We start from the raw sequence: 17,147 nt of genomic DNA on the forward strand, positions 1-17,147 counted from the left end.
TGATTAATGAGGGACACTTTTCTAGTTGATCAAAATGGATTAAAATTCTTCCCTAATCTGCAACACTCCAGGTGTTTTGGGTTGCAGCTTGGTATATACAAAACATCTAAAGCACACCCCCCCCCAAGAATCCTGGGAACTATTGTTTAAGGGTGCAGGGAACTGTAGCTCTGTTTAGGCTAAACTACAGTTCCCAGGATTCGGGGGTGCTTTAAATGTATGGTGTCTATGCAGTCTCAAACTCCCATCAGCCTTAGCCAGCAGAGCCACTGGTCGGGGTTGCTGGGAGTTGTAGTGCAACATATCTAGAGGGCACCAGGCTGAAGGCTGAATCAGCCAGCTAATAATTAGCTAAATGCCACAGCCTTGACTTCCAACGTTAAGCCCATTTCATCGACCAGAGGAAAACAAGTTGTGTTTTTCACACCAAATCCATCTATTGCCAGTGATCTACTTCCCCCTCCAAAATCCTTTAGACAGAATTTATTTACAAGCCTTGCACACGGTCTAGAAAAGATGAGTTCTAGTAGGTTCCTCCGGGAAGGAGATTCCTTCCAACTACCAAGAATGCGGCTCGTCTAGGACCAACTTCATCTCATTCCACTGACAGCCAGTGTTGTGTAGCGGTTAGAGTGTCAGACTGGGACCTGGACGACCAGGGTTTAAATCCCTGCTGAGCCATGAACCTCAGTGGGGGACCTTGGGACAGTCACTATATCTCTCAGCCTAACCTGCCTCATAGGGTTGTTGCGAGGATAAAAATCGGAAAGCGGAGAACAGTGTTTGTACACCACCTTGAGCTCCTTGGAGGAAAGGTGGGACAGAAATGTAATAATAAATAAATACATCCAACCAATTGACGAGTTATCCACCCTAGCCAACACCACCTTGACCTGCTCCTGGAAGTAAACTGGTAAAAATTGTGCAGCTTGAAAACAGGTCTTCTACATGCCCCCTCCTAACAGTCCTCAAGGGTAGCTCACCACCAACACTGCCAGAGTGTTCCTGCAAAATGACATTTTTGAAAACAAAACAAATTCTGTACCAGCCAAGGGTTCCAAACACTCTTAGCACATCCCATCCGGCAGTCTTCTTTTGATGGTAACCAACTATGCCTAACTGAAGGTAGACTGTCCTCATACCCTCATAGCCACAGTTAGCATACAGATCCTTGTTTGTAAGGTACACATCTGTGATAAACTTACACACAAAAAGAAGCTCCATCTGTCTTGCATTTTCAGCAAAACAACAACAACGTAACGCTGCCTTATACTGAATCAGACTCAGTGGTCTATCTTGCTCAGTACTGCCTACACAGGCTGGCAGCAGCTCTCTGGGGTTTCAGGCAAGGAATGTCTCCCAGGCCTATCTAGAGACACCGGGGATTGAACCTGGGACCTTCTACATGCAAAGGAGATGCTCTGCCACTGAGCTACGGCCCTTCCCCTAACAAGACGCCGCCTTATATATCAAGTCAGACTGTTGGTCCATCTAGCTCATTATTGTCTACACTGACTGGCAGCAGCTCTCCAGGGTTTCAGGCAGGAAATCTCTCCCAGCCCTACCTGGAGACTCCGGGGATTGAACTTGGGTCCTTCTGCATGCAACGCAGATGCTCTGCCCCTGAGCTACAGCCATTAACCCCACAAAGGTCCGTGACACCCGTTTCCGAACGTTAGCCTTCTTCTGAACCTTACCACGCCGGCCTTGAACGTGCATCCTCTGACCCAGGAAGCCTACCACTGAATCCCAGACGTGTGAAGCGTTAAAAGACTTCTAAAACTGGAAGCCCGAAGTTTGCGACACCGCTGGGAAAACACAGGTCAGCAGATAAATCTCACAAGGAAGTTCGACAGGGGAGCAAATGAGAAAAACAGGGGCACCATCTCCCCTTACCAAGGTGACTGTCTGGGAAAAGAAGAAGAAAAAAACTTTAGAAGCAAATTCCAGAGGATGCCCTTTATCTGAGCCAACACCCCATTCCAAGAATTCATTTGCTGTCCTTTGCCCTTGAAAAGCCTCCTAATGCCACAGGGCACACTCCCCAGGGTCCCTGACAAGAGGGCAAAGGCTGCAAATACCACAACAATGACTAGCGTGGCTTCCTGCAGCCCCGTGGGCATGATCAGGTGACTCAGTGGACACCTTATCCATCTCCCTATCTCCCCCTCGCTTCTTCCCCCAACTTACCCCGCCCTGCTCGCTTTTCTATCACCCATTTTTGGAGGGCAACAGAAACAACAAAAAATATCTTCAAAACTTAATCCTGAGCCACCCACCCACCCAGGAACATTTGGGTGCTTGCAAGTTTGCAATGCGGGAAGGAAGGCGACAGATTACACCGGGCAGGGAAGCTGTGAGGGGAGGAGGAACCGCACTGTTGGATCAGATAGATCACAGCTGGGTTTGGGTAACATCCAGCTCGCTGTTTTGTGAGTCAGGGCTGGTTTCATGGCCTCTGATTGAGTTTCCACAACAACAACAGAAGGCCATGGGTTGGGGAGGAGAAAAAAAGTCGAGGAGGATCAAAGTTTTCGGCCAGTTGTGAAATCTGGGTGTTTTAAAAGCAAACAAGTCCATAACTGCACCGCAGTCTTTTCCTTTATCTCTCACTCCCCCACTCCTCCCTCGCCTTGCGAAAGGACATGGGGGGGGGGTGACGCGTGCGGAAAGGAGAGAGAGAAGCCAAGCCTGGCTCTTGCAATGGTCACCCCTTCCTTTTGGATCTTGCTTCAGAGATTAGAGGTGGCATTTCAGGAAGTATTTGCATAACAACCTTCAGGTCGAAGAGGAAGGGGAAAAAACACTTTGCCAAGAGGTTTTGGGGCTGTTGTCCAGCTTTTCTATAAAAACAGGGAGAGCCAGAAATTCACACAGGCCGCGCAACAAAGCTCACAATCTTTGGCCCAGAACGGACTGTAGCTCAGTGGCAGAACACCTGCTTTGCATTCATAAGGTCCCAGGTTCCACCCCTGGCATCTCCAGGTAGGGATGGGAGAGACTCCTGCCTGAAACACAGCAGAGCCGTTGCCAGTCAGAGCAAGGCAGCTTCCTACGCTCCTTTGAATCTTTCTGCCCAGCAGCACCATCAGGTCAGAACTTTAGGAAGGCATCCAAAGAGCAGGAGGACCCCTAAACCTGGCAGAGCTGGCCTAGCGTGTTTTGAAACCAGTGAAGTCATACACGTTACCAGCCACAGGGTAGGGAGGGGGGGCATAAGACCATTAAGTCCAGAGTCTCAAACTACTTATCTGCACCACTGACTAACGCTGCCTGGCATTTCCATCTTCTGATGAGGAAGCCCACCACTGAATTCATGCACATCCACATGCACACACAGCAAGCATTATTAGAATCACAGAGTTGGAAGGGGCCCATAAGGACATCCAGTCCAACCCCCTGCTCAATTCAAGAATCCAAGTTCAAGCATCCCCGACAGGTGGCTGTCCAGCTGCCTCCTGAAGGCCTCCAGGGTTGGAGAGCCCACCACCTCCCTAGGTCATTGGTTCCATTGTGGTACCGCTCCACTTCCTACAGTTAGGAAGTTTTTCCTGATGTTCAGCCAAAATCTGGCTTCCTGTCACTTGAGACCATTATTCATGTCCTTCACTCTGGGATGATCGAGGAAAGATCCTGGCACTCCTCTGTGTGAACACCTTTCAGGTACATGAAAATGCTATCTTATCTCTCATCAAGCTTCTCTTAGCAAGGCTAAACATGCCCAGTTCTTTCAGTCTCTCCTCATAGGGCTGTGTTTTCAGTCCCCTGATCATCTTTGTTGCCCTCCTCTGAACTGTAACCAGTTTTGTCTGAATCCTTCTTGAAGTGTGGTGTCCAGAACTGGATGCAGTACTCAATATCAGGCCTAGCCAGCACCAAATAGAGAGGAACTAGTACTTCACCCAATTTGGAACCTATATTTCTGTTAATGCAGCCTAAAATAGCATTTGGCTTTTTTGCAGGCACATCACACTGGTGGGTCATGTTCAGCTTGTGATCAACAACAATTCCAAGATCCTTCTCGTATGTAGTATTGCTGAGCCAAGCATCCCCCAGTAATATTATTATTTGATTTATATCCCACCCAAAACATCTTCTAAGATTAAAAACATTTTTAAAAAGGTTTAATAACATATTAAAAAGCAATTCCAACACAGACGCAGACTAGGATAGGTCTCAACTTAAAAGGCTGGTTGAAAGAGGAAGGTCTTCAATAGGCACTAAAAAGATAACAGAGATGGTGCCTGTCTAATATGTAAGAGGAGGGAATTCCACAGGATAGGTGTCGCCACACTAAAGGTCTGTTTCCTATGTTGTGAGGAACTGGACCTCCTGATAAGATGGTATCTGCAGGAGGCCCTCACCTACAGAGCACAGTGATTGACTGGGTATATAAGGGGTAAGACGGTCTTTCAGGTATCCTGGTCCCAAGGTGTAAAGGGCTTTGTACACCAAAACTAGAACCTTGAACTTGGCCCGGTAGCAAATGGGCAGCCAGTGCAATTCTTTCAGCAGCGGGGTGACATGTTGACAATACCCTGCCCCAGTGGGCAGTCTCATCACCGCATTTTGCACCAGCTGCAGCTTCCGGACCAACCTCAAGGGCAGCCTCACATACAGCGCATTACAGTCATCCAGCCTGGAGGTTACCAGTGCGTGGACAACAGTGGTCAGGCTATCCCAGTCCAGAAATGGCCACAGCTGTCTCACCAGCCAAAGCTGGTAAAAGGCACTCCTACCCACGGAGGTCACCTGGGCCTCTAGTGACAAAGATGGATCCAGGAGCACCCCCGGACTACGGACCTGCTCTTTCAGAGGGAGTACGACCTAATCCAAAGCAGGCAACTGACCAATGATCTGAACTCGGGAACCACCAACCCACATCACCTCTGTCTTGCTAGGATTCAGACTCATACTACCACAAGGAATACAGAGGGTTTCTTGCAGGCCTCCCTTGGGCATCTGGTTGTCCACTGCGAGACCAGGATGCTGGACTAGATGGGCCACCAGTCTGATCCAGCAACCAGGCTGTCCTTATCGATGTGCATGGCACTGTTCAGAGTCCAAAGGTGATGATTCCCTGCCCTGAGATTACAGACAGAGAAAAGACAGGAAGAGAAAGCACCCTAGCTCAGTGGTTAGGGCACTACTTTGCATGCAGAAGGTCCCGGGTTCAATCCCCAGCATATCCAGGTAGGGCTGGGAATGTTCCCTTGCCTGAAACCCTGGAGAGCTGCTGCCAGTCAGTGTGGACAACACTGAGCCAAATGGACCAAGAGGCAAGTGGTAAAGCAGCAGAAGAACATGCATTCATTTGGAGACATGCGTTCCAGCTGAGTTATAATGAGGAAATGAGGACGAAGGGTCCGTGCCAAACGTGAGGTGACAAAAGTGGGTTTCAAGGAGGGATTTTATTTATTTCACCAAATTTATCTACCGCTCGATTGTAATAAAACCTCTAAGCAGTTTACAAAAAATATTATTTAAAGAGAAGGAAAGCGGCCATGCAAAAGTGTTCTAGAAAGGCAGGATCTGAACCCGGATCTCCCAGGTCTGAGACTGACACCACACCGCGCCGTTCCAGGCAAAAGGGTTGGGGCCAGGAGAGACAGCAGGAGACTTCTGCAGGCAAGGATGCATTTGCACAGGAGAGCAGACAGACACGATGATCAAGGCTGTCAAGCAGGGCAGTGAAGTTAATTTTAGACCCTGGACTGAATGGCCTTGTGCCCCCTTCCCACTCTGCAGAAGTGTGTTACTTCACTCACTTCAAAATGTGGCAAGCCAGCTGCGATGCATTTTTTGGGAGGCGGGAGAGAGCTCTACGGGATTTCAGACAGGGTCTTTGCCATCTCTGCCCAAAAAGCACTTGGTTCCATTCCGGGTAGGCACCGGGAGAGGAATCTGACACATATTGTTTCCACCATGGACTCGCCCAATGCAATTCAGGCAGATCAGCACCACGGATCAGATCATGGGTCCACTTCAGCATCCACCACCCTGTAGATCCCTCTGCGAGGAGGTCCAGGGGCTGCAGCAAGAATTCTCTGAGAGGGGTCTGCCCCCAGAATTTACAGGCAGATTTCAGCTAAACTTAAGGAGAAAATTCCTAACAGAAAATAGCTGCTTGACAGGGGAACCGGCTGCCTTGGGAGGTAGTGGCCTCTCCTTCACTGGAGATATTTATAGCGGGGCCGGATGGCCACATGTCGAAGGATGCTCTGACCCTACAGCATCCACGCAGAGGCATCTTGCACTGCAGATCCTTGCACTGCGTTGAGCAGAGGGTTCGACCAGATGACCTCAAAAGGTCCTACCCAACGCAACAATTCTGTGTAGGAGAAGTCAAACTACTATAAACCGCACAGAAACACGGGTGTACGTGCAAACCTGAACGGCATGGAGAAAGCGGCCAGAGAACGCTGGAAGATTCAGGACAGGCAAAAAGGCAGGAGCAGGAGGAATTTGCTCCTGCAGGTGATAGTGATGGCCACCAACTTGGATGGCTTGAAAAGAGGATTAGGCAAGTTTCTGGAGGATAAGGCTACCAATGGCTACCAGCCACAATGACTATGTTCTGCCTCCACTGTCAGAGGTAGCATGCCACTGAATACCAGATGCTGGAAGCTGCAGGAGGTCAGAGCTCTGTTGCACGCAAGGTCTTGCTTGTGGGCTTCCCATAGGCACCTGACTGGACACTTCGAAAACAGGATGCTAGACCAGATGGGCCATTGGCCAAATCCAGCAGGTCTCTGCTTATGTTCTCCCACAACAATTGTGTTTTAGTATTTACTGATTGTAGCTTATCATTCTGCGTATTGTTTTTCAGAGAGTGCATACTATATTTTGTTTTTAACAGGACAAACATTTTCCTGGGGCAAAGAAACATTTCTTTCAAAACGTGTTAGGGCTACAGCTCTAAATCTTTAAGCAGAGCTATAAAAATGTATTATAAGTTATTTAGTTTAACAATCTATACACCGCTTAACGCCATAGTGTCTAAAACAGGGCATACAACATGCACCGTAAAATCAATTAAAATTAACCATAAGATCAGAAAATCCCTTTTGCAGAGCGATCGTCTCACTCTACCAAAATTATAATAGATTTTTTAAAAAGGGTGAAAACTTTAATTGGGAAGTGGAAAGAAGAAGATTTGATGGGTCTGGGGGGTGGAAATCAAATCAAGGCACTGCATTTCATGAGAGATGCAATTTCAAATATTGACTCCTGCCTGAAACACCTGAGAGCCTCTGCCAGTCAATGTAGACATTATTGAGCTGTAGACCAATGGCCTGACTCAGTTATATAAGGCAGCTTCGATGTTCCAAAAGCTAACCTTCCCAGAAAAGCTTAGGTTAGCACAAAATGCCTTTAAAAGGAGATTAAAATAAGAAGCACCACACTAAACACATGTTTGAGACAGCAAGAAAGTACAAAGGTAAGGAAATCATATCTGCACAGCAGTTTTGTCCACCCATGGGTCACCGTGGTATCCCCGTAGCTAGGTTTTAAAACCTGGGCAACTCATCTTTGTCAAGCCTAAGGTGGGTAGAACAAAAATCCCTTTGGTCGCAATTAAGGTTTTAAAAACAGAGAGCTGTAAACTGGTCCTTTGCGGGTTTAGTGTTGATTCGACATTTTGCCACCTCTCTCGGTGCACCACCCAATCGAAAACGTACGCTTAAATATAAGCTGGAACAACGCACCAGCTGCTGTCACGCTCCAAAAATGTTAGGATTTTTAAACTTAATTCCACCCTGGCCTGAGAGAGACATGCACACACATTCCTGTCAATCAGCCCTCAGGGACAAAAAGCCCCAGACAGGAGTCTAGGGTGGATTTCAGAAGTGGCATCACAATTTGGGTCATTTTTGAGAGTTGCAGAGAAAGCACTCATCTGCATCCAAATTTACATGCATGTTTTATTTAGCTACACTAAAGTCTGAGTACAGTAGGGCCCCACTCATACGGCACGTTACGTTCCGGACCCCGACTGAAAAGCGAAAACCGCTGAAAAGTGGAACTCATTGAATAGAATGGCATGCGACACCCGAAAACCGCCGTAAAAGCAGAACAAGCACCATATGAGTGGGGCTTTAGTCTAATTGAGACCGCCGCATTAGCGAAGTGCTGTAAAGCGGGGCCCTACTGTATTAGTTCAAGATAGAGAATTATCCCAACATTTACTGACTGCTGCGCCTGAATAAATATGCGATAATCTGGGGGGGAGGGGGGATGAGAACGCAAGACTTTGTAAGAATGGATGGGGTTAACATTTGGGATATCGTACATACGTTCACGCTAACAAACATGGTACAAGTCAGAGGGAAGACAAACTGATCATCATTTTGTGGGAAAATAAGAGGGTTTCCCTAATTTATTGGCGCAATAAGGTGCAAGCTTACACGGACAAGATGAGACATTATTGCAAACGTTATGAAATCTGTATGCTTGTGGGGATTACCCAAAGGAAAGTTAGCGATTCTTTGCAAGCCCTGCTGTTTATTTTAAGTAAATTGGATTAAATTTAAATAAGCAAATAAATATTAAACATGCAAGTCCCAATCACACACAATCTTTTTTTTTGGCGACATATAAATATAGTTTCCCAACCTGTATCTGAAAGGCCCTCAAGCCTCCCAGTTGGATAAAGGGTCCTAACATTCAAAACTAGGGCATTTTTGCTCACTTTATTATTAGTCTAAATTAAATCTGTGGGGGCTCTTTTTATTTAGACCCCAACTGCTGTATTTAAAGCAGTATCATACTACTTTAAACAGTCATAGCTCCCCTCCTCCCCACAAAAAAGGAATCCTGGGATCTGTAGTATGTTAAGGGTGCAAATGGAACCTTGGAAAAACTATTCCTTTCTGAGCAAGAGAGTGAGGACAGCAATGCCTCTCCTAAGATGGCGCCCACCATCCGTAGATTTATTTTTATCACACAGATCATTAAAGCCAGTGATAGGGAACCTGTAGCCCTCCAGATGTTGGTTGGACTCTTCAGTATCAACACTGAGCCAATGTGGTAGTAATGTGAACCTGGAAAGACACAGGTTCAAATTCCCGCTCAGCCACAAAGCTCACAGTGTGACCTTGGGTCAGTCACTTCCTCTGAGCCCAACATACCTTACAGGGGGAAGATAAAATAGAAAAGGATAGATAGAAGAGGGAACAAATTCCCTAACATGGATTGTTAGGAAAGAGTCAGGAAATAAAACTCCCAGTATCGTAATGCCATTATACAAATCTGCGGCGCGCTCGAAATACTGCATACAGCTCCTCAAAAAGGGCATTGGAGAACTTGAAAAGGTTCAAGGAAAGGGCAACCAAGATGATCAAGGGTTTGGAGCAACTCCCCTGTGAAGAAAGTATACACCATTTGGAGCTTTTCGGCTTTGAAAGAGGCAAGTAAGTGGGGACATGATAAGATACCTAAGTATAGAACAGCCCTTCTCTCTGCATGCTTCAACATTTTACCTTCAAAGATGTTAGAAGGCACATTTGCTAAAGTTCCTATCAAGGATAGGTGCTGTCCGTGTAATCAACTGGAACTTGAAACAGCTTCCCATGTGTTTTTTTACTGTGGATTTTATCAAGGGGTCAGAAAATGTTTGATCGGCTCCCTTATGAGGCAGTTTCCCGGATGATCCTTAGCAACTCTTGAGTATTTTCCTTGGGGGAGTGGTCCAATATTTTCATTACCGAACAGGTAGCAATATTTCCGAATGTAGTGATATCTCTTCGACGTTCAATGACTGTTGGCGCTTAAGCTTCACCTTTGCTCTTTTTGATTTCGTGACGATGCACGCACACAGTTGGCGTATTCTTTAATGGTTGGTTGACCGCAATAAAAGCGTAGATAAGAGGTGTGGAAGATTATGCAAGTGGACAGAGAGGGATTTTTCTCCCTCTCTTATAATTCTATCCTGAATGTGGGGTCATCCAGTGGCGTTGGATGGTCGGAGATCCAGGACGCACATACAAAAAGGAAGCACTTCTCTACTCAATGCATGGTCAAACTATGAAACTTGCTACTATAAGATATGGGAATGGCCACTTTAAAAAAGGGATTGGACAAATTCGTGGAGGATAAGGCTGTCAATGGTTATCAGCCACAAAGGCTTTGTTGTGCCTCCACTGTCGAAGGCAGTATACCTCTGAATGCCAGTTGCTAGGAATCACAAGCGGGGAGCACGTTGCTGCTCTCGGGTTCCGTTTGCAGAGTTCCCAGAAGCATCTGGCAGGCCACAATGAGAACAGAATACTGGAGCAAACAGGCCCTTTGGTTTCATCTGGCAAGTCTTCCTATAGTCCCATGTGCCGTTTCCCCCAGCTACAGTGCACATAGTCAAATCCTTGTTAGAACATTTCTTAATGGAAATGGTTACTCTATAGATCCGCTCCTTGATTCTGGCTTCCTGATGTGCAAAATAAGTGACCTTTCATGGAGTAATGTTATGTGCCTTCAAGTCGATTTTGACTTATGGCGACCCTATGAATCAGCGACCTCCAAGAGCGTCTGTTTGTAAACAACCCTGTTGAGATCTTGTAAGTTCAGGTCTGTGGGTTCCTTTATGGAATCAATCCATCTCTTGTTTGGCCTTCCTCTTTTTCTACTCCCTTCTGTTTTCCCCAGCATTATGGTCTTTCCTAGTGAATCATGTCTTCTCATTATGCGTCCAAAGTATAATAAACCTCAGTTTCGTCATTTTAGCTTCTGGTGATAGGTCTGGTTTAATTTGTTCTCACACCCAATTATTTGTCTTTTTCATGGTCCATGGTGTCCGCAAAGCTCTCCTCCAACACCACATTTCAAAGGAGTTGATTTTTCTCTTATCTGCTTTTTTCACTGTCCAACTTTCACATCCATACATAGAGATTGGGAATACCATGGTCTGAATGATCCTGGCTTTAGTGTTCCGTGAGACATCTTTGCATTTGAGGACCTTTTCTAGTTCTCTCATAGCTGCCCTCCCCAGTCCTAGCCTTCTTCTGATTTCTTGACTATTGTCTCCCTTTTTGGTTAATGACTGCAGCCAAGGTATTGATATTGACAAGTGCAATGTCCTCATTGTAAACTTTAAAGTTACATTAATCATCTGTTGTCATTACTTTGGCCTTCTTGACATTCAGCTGTAGTCCTCCTTTCCTGATGTGCAAAATAAGTGACCTTTAATGGAGTAGGCGTTACTAAACCATGTTTGGCGGGGGAGGAAGAGAGCTCCATGCAACTCTGGATAGAAGACAGACAGAAACTGGATTGCCTAAATAGACGTTAATGTCAAGAAAGAGAACAAGAGAGCCTCTCCCCTGAAAACAGTAACGATTGAGGCATTTTGCTGAAGAAGCAGAAGCCAAGATTACAGGCTTATCAGTCAAGATAAACACAAGGGATGGGTTTCCAAAAATCTGTGCCCCGTCCATTTATCTGCGATCCTGTTTCAGAGACCAGGAGAAAAAGCAAGATCTGTTTAAAGATAGGAATGCTTTCCAGGACAATCTGCCAACAGACTTTGTCTTGAAACCGAAGCTGCGGTTTGAACCAAGGCGAAGGAGGGGGTATTGGTTTACTTGGATTCGCTGCAGCACTTGAGCTACTGTGCTGCAATAGGTAAGAAGTCAGACATTTCCCCATCCTAACCTGTTGTGTTTAACATCCAAAGCCTGGGTGCTGTTCGCTTATGGGATTTTATCCTCACCATACTACCCTGAACAAGCCTGATCTCGTCTGATCTGGGAAGCTAAGCAGGGTCAGGCCTGGTTAGTACTTGGATGGGAGACCACCTGAGAATACCAGGTGGCATCGGCTTAGAGGAAGGCAATGGTCAATCGTCTCTGAATACTTCTTACCATGAAAACCCTATGAATACATTAAAAAAAAGATTCATAAGGTCGCCATAAGTAGCAATTGACTTGAAGACATATAACAACAGCAGGCAAAGAGCAACTTTTACCCCTGACTGGTTCCTGTATTGTTCTGTAAGTTCATAGAAAGATAAAGCCAGTGTGGGGTAGCAGTCAGAGTGTCAGGCTAGGACCTGGGAGGCCAGGGTTCAAGTCCCCGCTTGGCCATGAAGCTCACTGGGAGACCTTGGGCCAGTTACTATACTTCTCAGACTAACCTACCTCACAGGGTTGCTGTGTGAATAAAATCGGGAGAGAGAGGACCATGTTTGTATGCTGCCTTGGGCTACTTGGGAGGAAAATGTGGGATACCAATGCAATCAATAAAATAAATAAAAGGAAGCTTATACCCAGTCAGGCAACTGATCCGGCAAACTCAGCACTGTCAACACGAGTGGTGGGGAACCTTCTCGGCCCAAGGGCCACCTTCCCTTGTGGGCCACCTTCCAGGGGCCGCATGCCAGGGGTGGGCGGGGCTGGAGGCCAAACAGGCGGAGTGATGGATGGCACACTAGGGCACATTCCAGGCACGCACACAAAAGAGCCAGAGGTTTCGATACAGCCCCCCTCCCCACCCACATCCCTTCATTCTCCTTCCAGGCAAGCAAGAGGCATGAATGCAGTTCAAGGACGCATTTCAGCCAGGCAGAGGCACTCGAGGCAAGTGCAGGGCAGGGCTGGTGCAGAGTGTGGCCTTGGCAGAGGGCCAGGGAGAGAGGTTCGGACAGCCACATTCAGCCCCTAGGCCTGAGGCTCCCCACCCCTGGCCCACGACTGGCTATTATTATTATTATTATTATTATTATTATTATTATTATTGTTGTTGTTGTTGTTGTTGTTGTTGTCTTTATTTATACCCCGCCATTTTTCCAAAACTGGAACTCACGGCAGCTTCCAGATAAAAAATACACATAATTAAAAACCTACAAAATCTACATTAAAATAAGATTAAACTATTTCCAATATTAAAACCATACACACATATAGCTAAAAGAGTTCAAACTAGTTTAAAAATAATATAATAGACATTAGCAATGCAGCACCCTTCACGTCCTATCAGCCTTCAATTCCAAAGGCTTGTGGAGGGGGTCATTCTTACCTCCCTAGGAAGGGAATTCCAAAGCCTAGGGGCAGCCACCGAGAAGGCCCTCTCACGTGTCCCCACTAGTCGTACTTGAGAAGATGTGGGTATTGAGAGAAGGGCCTCTCCTGAGGATCTCAGGGCCCGGGCAGGCTCACACAGGGTGATACAGCTCTCCAAGGTTTAAAAGGAGGGTCTTTTCTGCTTGCTAACGGGACACACCTGCGATTCGCGTACCTCCTGCATGCAAAGCATGTGCTCTGCCACTGAGCTCAGCCCCTCTGCTGTGCCCTATGGTTTTGCCCTTCCTGAATTCCAAGGAATTTATCAAAGTTCTGGAACCAGAGCAACGTACAGGTTGTCGCAGCTTTTCGGCTGATCTGCAATCTGTGCGCCTCATGCACACGCTATGTAAACCAACGTATGTTAAATAATAAAATGTTGCAAAGGAAATCCCCCATCTTAATGGGATCGCAACTGCATCAAGATCCCTTCTGTGCACTGTTTTTACTAAGGCATATTTTTCAAAGCTGCCATACCTAGAAGAAAATGTTGCAGAAGTCGTCCCCAGTCTCGATGTCTTTGGGGAAGGGGCACAGCTCAATGTCAGAGCATCCACTTTGCATGCAGAAGGTGCCAGGTTCGATCCCTGGCGTCTCCAGGTAGGGCTGGGAGTGACTCCTGCCTGAAACCCTGGAGAGCCGCTGCCAGTCAGTGTAGGCAATACTGAGCAAGATGGACCAACTGTCTGTCTCAGTGTAAGGCTGCTTCCTCCGTTCCTACTGAAAATTAAGAAATGGAATCAAGGACAACTCCTAATGCAGCTGTTCCACTTCAAACACGACAGCAGGCAATTCCAAGCTGCAAAATCCAGGATGAAATCTGAATGTGGTTTTTTTTGGGGGGGGGGGGGATTTTAAAGTATCTTTTCCTCCTAATTAAAGGCCTTGTCTAACTCCTCCAATTAAGCTTCTTGCTAGCTTGGCCACCCACAATCTCCAGTCGGCTGCCTTCCTGCCAGAGCCTCGACAAATGTGATGATTCTGCACAAGCAAGCTATTTGGGTGCAGGATCTAACCTCCCGACAATCTCCAGCACTTAATTCGCTATCACTTAAGGCTACAATAATACACTTGAAAGCAGATGGGCAACGCACAACAAAATCTCCCACAGCTGGAGGAGGGGACAGAGGAAGGCTTCAGTGCAGCATTGCAGCACGCTTTACTTCGCCTCTCCTCGTGACAAGCAGATGTCAGATTTGCTGAATTTGCATGCTTGGATTCAGCTGAACAGCTGAAACAGGGACTGAGGCTGTAAAATTACTGCGCAGTGATGGTTGGCTTGGCATGGCAGCTGTCCATTGCATGGCTCTCTAGTCCAGTGAAAAGGTACTGCCAATTATGTGGCAGGTTAACAACACACACACAAAACATACTTACTTAAACGTATTACTGGCCCAAGTTCAAGGCTCTTGTTTTAATTTGCAAGGCTCTTCACTTGGGTCCAAATGGCTGCCCAGGGTCCTTGTATTTCTTGCTGATGCCTTGGAACTTGAAATAGTCTCTCTTAATTTGCCTATGTATATATTTAGCTCTTTGGGAAGAGGAATCAGTGGGAATTGTAACTCTGGACTCGTTCACACGATGACTTACTGTGAGATTGGTGCTACCTGCATCCCCGTTTGATTTGCATGGTTCAAAAGACGTTGCAGGCAATCGGCAGCTATCACTCAGTTTTCCCTATCAATCCAATCCAATTATAATGCGAAAAGGGGAGGAAAAACCGTCTCAGCTTCGTGAAGGTGCTTTGCCTCTATGTTTTTTTAGTGGGCGAGCTCTCTTATGCTCCATCGCCAGCTCCCTCTCTCTCTGCTGTCAGCAAAAGCTGCCTTTCACTCACTCCCCCCTCTATTGAGTTTCATGCCAACTGCACTCATACAGTTTCTTGCCAATTGCACTGCAGGTGTGCAATTGACAAAAAACAATGAAACCGACAAAAAAACCCTCCCCTGTAAACATGCACAAGGAAACAGCAACACTAAACCTTTCCAGAGGAATGTCTACTTACGTGAAATGAAAACAGCGGATTTGAAGGTAGGAAGTGTGAACCTTGCAAATCTATTGCAATGGCAAAGCTGTGTCTTTACTGCCAAGTTCAGCTCCTGTGTGAATGAGCCCTCTGTGACTGTCTGAAAGGACCATCTGTTCCCTTATATCCCTGCCCTATCACTGAGATCTTTGGGGGAGTCTCTGTTGGGGTCCCCTGTGCTTCAGATGCTCAGCTTGAAACTTCTAGAAGATGGGCTTTCAGAGTTGTGGACCCAAGACTGCAGAACTCCCTCTCAACTAAAGCTCCATCTGCGCTATACATTTAAAGCACTATCACACCACTTTAAATAGTCATGGCTTCCTCCCAAGGATCCTGGGAACTGTAGTTGTTAAAGGTGCCCAGAGTTGTTAGGAGACCCCCTAATCCCCTCGAAGAATTCCAAGGCACCAGCAAGAAATGCAAGGATGCTGAGCAACTAGATGGTTGCAAAAAGGCTCTCGCTGCTGTCCTCCTTGAACTGTTTTGCAATCATTCTACAAGGAGATCTACACAAAACCCTCTTTTGTTGAAAGGTCCACTGACAGACTATGTGATGGGTAACACTGGGGTGAATCAGTCTACTTTCCAGTCCTGATCACTTCTGCATATTCTGGGCCATAATTCCATTCCAGTCACATTTGCATGTTTTTACCCATAATTCATTCAATTCCTGCATTCAATTGGCAGGTTTTTTTTACTCCTCTCAAAATACATATTTAAATACATATTCAAATGTATCTTTTCTCAAAATACATTCTTAAGCGTGCATTTTGATTCATTTAAACTGCCATGAACTGTGCCACAAGTCAGAGAACTGTAAAATTCGGTGGATAGCTAAGTCTAATCTCCTTGTTCAAGAGGCGCTGATCAGGCCATCTTTTATAGAGGATTTTGTAATGGTCAGATTTCTAGTTTTGGGGCCAGAAATCCAATTCCTTCTGACAGTGGAGGCTGATCCATCAGGGCAGATGGGTCACTGCTCCACCTACCTCAGTCTGCCCTTAGCCAGCCTCCATCTGCTGATCTTCTTACTTACAACAGTCCAGGGGGGTGGCACTGACTGTCAGTTTCCTACTCCTCCTTAGTCTCAGCATTGCCCTTGTAGAACACAGCAGGGAAAAGAATGGGGACAAAACTAGAATTCATTGGCTCTGCCTGCCATTGGCTCTGGCTTCACTTATCATTGGCTCTGGCTCCACCTACTGTTGGGCTCCCCTCCTTCCGCCCCACCAGTCCCAATGGCCTCCAGCTGCCACTGCTTAGTGGATGTATTGTGGGATCAACACTGAAATGATTTGCAGCTTTATAAGTTCACACTTCTTTATTTTATGGCAACTTAGGTTAAGCAATCCAGCAGAGACTTTCTAGGCTAATTGAACAAGTGGTACAAAACCTGAAGACACCAACTAATTGCTCCACTCGCAGTAGAAGCACATGAAACAAAAATGGAGGCACGCTCTGGTGCTGCTGGTCATCGACTGTCTGATTAGGCTTGATGCATTTTGGATAACTCTTCTTCGTCAGGAGCGGTATAAACTATTCAGCTTCTTAACAAAATATGGATCTAAAAAGATCCCAAGAGTAACACATTATTCTTACAGCATACCCATAGATAAGTCTAATCTTTGGGCGGTGTTCCCACTGGGAAGCAGCAGTGTACAGGCAAATTCAGAAGTGCAGGGTCCCTTCATGATAGTCACAGCTATGCCCCCCCTTCTAAGATTATAGAACCTTCTAAGATTATAGAATGGTCTGGCCAGGCTTGGATACAACTTTCTTCTTCTCAGTCACTGTCACCATTTGACTGTCCTTTCTCACTGTCAAGAGATGTTGCCTGAATGACTGAATTCAGTATCTACATGTTTATCTCCTGCTGCTACCAAACTGCTTGATGGGACGGTATCATCAGGATTCACTCTTCTTCTGCAGATACAGAATTCTCACTCTTCACATCTTGTCTTGGTTTTTTAAGAAAGGCTGGCTTGCCATAGACACTCACTGGGGCTCTTCCCAATGACTAACACACTCCCCTTTCATGCTGATTGGTTCGTAGGACACTGGAGACATAG

The 17,147-nt window shown here is 46.3% G+C and overlaps 1 protein-coding gene and 1 pseudogene across 19 annotated transcripts in view; one reads left to right on the forward strand and one right to left on the reverse strand.

Moving 5' to 3' along the window:
• HIC2 (HIC ZBTB transcriptional repressor 2) overlaps positions 1-17,147 on the reverse strand; it is a 154,601-nt gene that overhangs the window by 99,818 nt on the left and 37,636 nt on the right. For 6 of the 19 annotated variants that reach the window (XM_061602497.1, XM_061602495.1, XM_061602499.1 and 3 more), the window contains one exon: positions 1,698-1,908. The exons of the other annotated variants lie outside the window; for them this stretch is intronic. The gene's annotated coding sequence lies outside the window, so the exon portion shown is untranslated. The remainder of the gene's footprint in view (positions 1-1,697; positions 1,909-17,147) is intronic. 19 annotated transcript variants of the gene reach the window in all.
• Positions 11,704-11,805, forward strand: LOC133373552 (5S ribosomal RNA; annotated as a pseudogene).

The sequence above is a fragment of the Rhineura floridana genome, chromosome 19 (genome assembly GCF_030035675.1).
Source record: "Rhineura floridana isolate rRhiFlo1 chromosome 19, rRhiFlo1.hap2, whole genome shotgun sequence".
Lineage (NCBI taxonomy): Eukaryota > Metazoa > Chordata > Lepidosauria > Squamata > Rhineuridae > Rhineura > Rhineura floridana.